The following is a 6449-nucleotide window of genomic DNA, read 5'->3' as shown; positions in this document are numbered from 1 at the left end:
GAACCCTAAGCCGCACCCCCTGGGCAGTGCCCGGGTCCAAGCCGCCTCCCCCGGTTCTGGAAAACTCCCGGTTACTCGGTTGTTCATTGGTTCTGTTACAGCTCCCGCCTCTCGGTTTCCCCCAGTGGTTCTTGTTAAATTGTATCCTGCTCCTGCCTTGTAACTCATTGGTTGTTTTCCCCTTTCACCGGGGTTTTCAAAAACCCTATAAAACTGAGCACAAGGCTCCGAGGACCCATCCCATCACAATCCCATCATTCCCATCACACCGGATTCCAACCTTCCGAGCTTGTTTGGGTTGCGAAACTTCTATCAATAAACCTGTTAGAAGGCAGACCTGAACAGCCTCTCTCTTCCTTTGTCTCCGAGCTAGAGTGAGCCGATCCCATCGGCTCCTGCTGCGTTTCCTCTGCTGAGAAGCCAGCTAGCTAGCCCAGCAAGCAGCTCTTTTCCTGATCCCAAAGTCGCTTCTGCAACGGGCAGAAGTAACGCAGCTGGACGGTCTCTGACCTGGGGCATGCCAGAGATGGTGCCTCGAGCACCAAATGCTGCATTAGCTGACCACCGCAGCTGGTTGTCTGAGTTCTCCTCAGGAGACAGAGTGGCTGGAGCCACTTGCACTGACACAGCAGATCAATCTTTGTGCTCTTCTTGCAAAATGAGGACCATAAACACAGCAGTGAATATAACCTGCTGTTAAAGCTTCATCAAGTAGATCCTAAATTTGGGGTACTAACACTGCCAATTTCATGTTCTATATTGTGAGCAGTTAGTTCACACAAAATTTGTGATTTAATTTTTTTGCTTTTATGTTTCTCCATAATTTTATGTCAATAACAAAATACCCTGTATTGTTTCAAGTAAGCTGATTTCTAATATTTTCCTGTTGTTGAAACAGATACCTTGAGAGATTAATCACTTTGGAATTCAAGTAAAGGTGAAAGATTCTCTCTATATTTTATGGTATAATAGTAACTGATCACCTGACAAAAAGAAAATAATATGCAATTAGTTTGCTTCTTATATTCTTATTTCTTAATGTAATTTGCAGAAGAAATTGACTTTTTTGAGTTTAAAGAATAAGCGTTCTACAACAATGGATGTTGATTCAATATTATAAGCTTCATAATATCTTTAAGTTCAACTGTATTAACCAGTGTACAAAAGGTCTCTCAACTAGTCTTCAACTAGTGCCTATGAGTAATGGATCCTATATATCCCTTGCCTTACACACACATACACATATATACCTGTGTTCATGTGTGTAAGCTCACAGACATATTTTTTATACTTACACTATGTATTTATGAATGGTATAGAAATGACGCATAAATTACAAACCTGAAAAGAAAATGAAAAAATACTGAATATCAAAGAAGAACAATGGTGCTTTCCTCTCCTAATAGAACTGAGTTTTAAAATTTAAATTATTTATTGTTAGACCTGTCCTCAATGTAATATTAATCTGTTGATTTTTTTCATCATTACAAAAGGCTTATTGAAAAGAAGTTGTCTCAGTCTCTTAACTTTGTCACTACTTCTTTTGACAGATTTGTTATTAGAGTTTCTAGCAGAAAAGCCTCATTCTAAGGATCTTATAATGGGAAATATGTCTGTTAATATGGCAAGTTATATTTGGAGACAGCATGTGCAATACTAAATGCCAGAACACCAATACGACCCATCTGCCCAATATGTAAAGTGTAATAACACCATTATGAAGTGATGATATGTTTACATACCCTTGTAACAGGATTAAAGTTTTCTTAATTGTCTCCTGCTTGAACCTAATGTAATGTTTTTGGTGTGTCCTATAGAATAATATTGAAAGAATGAACAAATCAGTGGCGGAACCTTCTGAGATTTGCCTAATTACAACTCAAATTGTTCCCATATTGGAAATTACATGCATATAATGCCTTTTGGGGCACAGAGTAGAAGAAGCATATGAAGGTCAGCCAACAGTATTCTGCCATGAGTTCTGTCTTCGTGAACTTTTAAAATGTCTTTTTCATGCAATGAGACACATTAATTTACTAGAAACAGATTTCAGAATTGTTTTATCCCATTTTGGAAGGCTTATTTCAGCAATCCCCATAAACTTGCTGAGGAAAACACAAATTGCAGTTGCCCTGAATTTAGTTAAATCATCACAAATAGAAATGACTCAGCTAGGTCATGTGTAGTATTAGAATGCTGCTGCTGTATTTCAGGTATGTGGTTCAAGGGCTCTCAAGAGTTTTAAAGACCTTCAACCAGATCTTGACCCATACATCATTCAAACATAGCCCTGTGACATGCAGGGGAATCTTGGGTAGGTCGAGAAGTACAAGCTGCATCCAGGTGTGTGTTCCCATGACACTGTTGCATGATTATCATAGATGAACATATGACAGTTTTTTCTTTTCATTCCACTTCAGCCTTTTTTACAGCACAGCTGCTTGTTAACCAGTGGGATGACTTCTTGCTGGCCTAGAAGTGCTGCCTCACTGAGCAGAACTGCATGTCTGGGAGCAGAGAGATACTTGCAGAATGACTAAATCTTTGGGGAATGCCTTAAAATCAGTGAGGTCTTCCTGAGCTATTGATAATGGCTGATGTTTCAGGACTTCATTGACTTGATTACTTCAAGTCAAAAAATCCCTTGGCAATCTGCTTCAAAAGTGCACTGTGCAGTTTTCATGCAATTATGCAATAATTCTGGGTATTGAAAATCATACAAGTCATTAAAATGTTAGCATCTATATATTATTTTAGTGCATATTCTAACACCAGTATTCTAGTAAAATCCCAGTTTCATTCCATGCTTACTGACACTGCCAAGTGTCTGAGGACTTAACATGTTAGGCTCCGTACCATCCTGCAACCATAAAACTAAACAACATGCACAAGTGTTTGTTGTTTGGGTTGTTTTAAAATAAAATATAGCTGCTTGAAAGGTTAGCTGCCTGCTCCAGAAGTAATGTAATGCAAAGAAAAGGAATAGATATATTCCATGATGGGTATGAGTCAGAAAAGGATTTGGGAACGTTGTCCTGTTAATAAAGGGAATCTGTCTGGGACATCCTCTTCGGTAATACAGTTCATGTATTGTAGCTTAGGATCTTTTACTTTCAAATCTGAGCTTCGGCATCAGTTTGGTACATTGGTAGCCTTTTTCCTTCCAAAATCAGTGCTGAAACCCATTCTAACTGGGAAAAAGGGAAAAAAAAAGTCATTTGGCAGTGCTCCACGACCTTGATTTGCTCTGCTTGCAGGGTACAAATGAGAGCTGTGGGCTTTTTTTTCTGAAAATATCACATACTTTTTTTCCAGTTCGCTGGAAATTTAGGGATTTAGAGAGCCAAATTGGACTCCTTGCATGGGTTAGAAGGGAAATGGAAATGCAATTTTTCAGGGTGAACAGCATATTTGACATGTTGTGATAGACTTGTACTTGCATATCTTGTGACCTCAGGGTACTAGGGGTTTTCTTTCACACTTCATCATTACCACATAGGTGATGGGAGCAACATGAACTGGTACTAGAACAGAGTCTCAAACCTGAAGTCTACCACTACCAAAGATCTGTGCCTCATGTTGTTATAAACAGCAGTTTAAACTTAGTATACACCAGTGCTTTGCAGCTTTAAAGAGTTTTGGAGCCCTACAAATGTTTAGGTTTTGTCTTGACCTACTCTAGGAGGGATGAATGGGCAGGGAGTTCGTGCTCCTACCCGCAGCCCAAGTGTGGATAGCATTAGGGTTTGGACTCAGTCCCATGACAGAATAACTTCAGCCAGACTCCCTGGGGTGCTCTGGATGTTTTGTGCTAAACCTGTAGTGCAGTCTGACTCTCCAGCCAGCATATCTGGGCCCATCACATCAGCGTAGTCGGTGCTCTCAGACACGCAGTGCTGGCATGGAGTCTCCAGTGTCATTCTTTTCCCAGATCCTGGCTGCACAAGGCAGTCATGTGTTCATGACACGAACACCTTCACATTGCTCCAGTTCATGGTGGCTGGTTTGGCCCCATTGCTTGCCATCAGCAAGTCTCAAGGGTGGCACTAACTCGGGTTTAAAGGGTCTGGGCAGGGCAGACATAACCATTTCCAACATGGAAAATGTTCATTAGCAGTATTCTTTCTTTCTGGAGATTTCTTATGTATAATTTTGTCCTTAGTGACCCTTGTAGCTGCAACAAATGTTGGCAGTTTAGTGGGTATTATCTCAGATGATCAGCTTTATTAGCAAAATCAGGTCTCACAGCTCCCTTTGGCTTGGTTCAATGCAAAGGAGCATTAACAATTTAAGTTTAGTCTGAGCTAGTTGCCTAGATGGGGATTGCCAAGTTTATGTGCATGCTTCTGTGTAATTATAATTATGAAAATTGCTCTTCAGCTTGTGAAATGGTGGAGTTTTGCAGGCTTTTTAGATTAAGAGGCTGTCAACTATGTATGCTGTTCCAACGTGCAATTCCATGGCCTTTAAAAAAATAAATTCTTTTGAATGTAGGAATCCAACACTCTTGCTATACAATTATATTATGATTTAAATAATATTCATGTGAATTATGGTAATGCCAGTTAAGAAAAACTAAAAGGAATTTATGATAAATTATTGTCATAAGTTGCATTTAATTTGATAGCATTACTCATTTGCAAAGGAACTCTTTTGTTGTCCCTCGCCATATTGCTAGAGGATTAAATCCTCAGCATAGTGTAGAATTTATGGTTCATACTTAGAACTATGTACAGAAGAGAGATATCTTTAATCTAAGCTAGTTACTTTGGGTCTTTAGGGAGGGAAATCCATAGCAGAATATTCAGGTATGCTTTTGGCTGATGTAACTTTAAAGAAATAATGACAACATGATCTCTTGTCTGATCTTTAGTGTCAGAATGGAGATAAAGTTGGTGCAAAGTGTTCATTGCCAATACCAGGACCATCAGTCCCTTTAAAATATTTCAATCAGGAATAAACTTGATTCAGTACAAGCAGTGTGGTCTAACAGCCTGTGTTATTCCACAGGTTGCAGGGAGAATCTTAGTAGTCTTTTAAGGACTCAAAGTCTACGAGTAGAAGTATATTAAAAGTAACTCACTTGGAGATGTAAAATGTGTTACAGGCTAATTTCCATATATGTTTTTCATTAATGCAAGAGAAAGCCGTCTTCCTTTCTCTCTGAGTAAAGCTGTCTGTAGAATGACATGAAAAATACAGAAAAAATGTGTAAATAGTAGAAAGGTTGAATATGGTGAGTTGAAGTTCTGAACCCTGGGAGTCTACAGGGAAACCTGAACTGTGCAGTCTTCAATGGCCATGAATCTATGCTAATTAACAAAGGCCAGGACCATACACTCATGTAAGTTAGTTACAGCCCACTGAATCCAGCCACAGCAGCACCTGTCTTTAATATATAGGAAGAATAATTGTCATGAGGGACTTGAATCCAGGATACAATGATGGAAGCTCCACTTTGTGCAGAGGGTAGAAAAGCCTCTAAAAATGATGGATGATAGATGATGGTTTTCTAACACAAAACATACTGGGTCTGACAATGAGTAATTTTATGTTGGATCTTGTTCTGATGGATATAGATGAATTAACCACTGTGCAGCGGCCTTTAGTGGCTATGGGTCTGATGATCACAATCTGAATGTAAGTAATATGTAACTTATACTTAATATATTAAAAGAGAACAGTCCCAACAACTAGCACATTTGTGAAAGTTAGGGAGAAGTGATGAATAAATTTTGTGGAAGTTAGGGAGAAGTGATGAATAAATTTGCCTCCAAGGAAAATTGGAGATGTAAAAATCTGAATGAAAGCAGGGATTTCCTCAGCAAGAGTTTATTATTTGGCTAGTAAGTCTTGATTCCACATTCATAGGATATAATTGGCTAAAATAAAATCTGGTCCAGTAGAAAAAACAAGGCTATAATCATCCCCTAATATCTTACATGAAGGAAAAAAAAATAGAGATAGTTGTAAACAACTTGTAAAAATTAGAAATTGTGGTATTGTTAGGAGAAATCAAACTTATTACAAAATCCCTGGTTACAGAACAGGGATAAGAATATTAGCAGCAGAAGAAACCTTTGGGAGGAGGTAGGCTTGATGCTAGAAAAAGCAGAAAATACTGACAGTGATGAAGTAAAAAAGACAGAAGTAGTAAGGATTTCTCATCTCCATTTGGAAAAATATACTGTGACATACTTTATCACCTTCCTAGCTCATCAGTACTGAAAGAAAACAATAGAGATCTGCTAGGGATAAACATTTTTATATTGTCTGTCTTGGCTAACTTGCACTTAAGAATCCTGAAAGAGTTGGCTGAGGACATCTCTGTTTCACAGATGTTCATTTTTAATAAGTCCAGAAATCTTGGGGAAACTCCAAAACAGAGGAAGAATTGCAATATTGTTCCAGCAAACAAACAGCAGAAGTGAGATGATTCAGACAGCTGT

The sequence above is a fragment of the Corvus brachyrhynchos genome, unplaced genomic scaffold, assembly GCF_000691975.1.
Source record: "Corvus brachyrhynchos isolate BGI_N302 unplaced genomic scaffold, ASM69197v1 scaffold116, whole genome shotgun sequence".
Taxonomy (NCBI): domain Eukaryota; kingdom Metazoa; phylum Chordata; class Aves; order Passeriformes; family Corvidae; genus Corvus; species Corvus brachyrhynchos.
Note: the sequence above shows the minus strand (reverse complement) of the source record.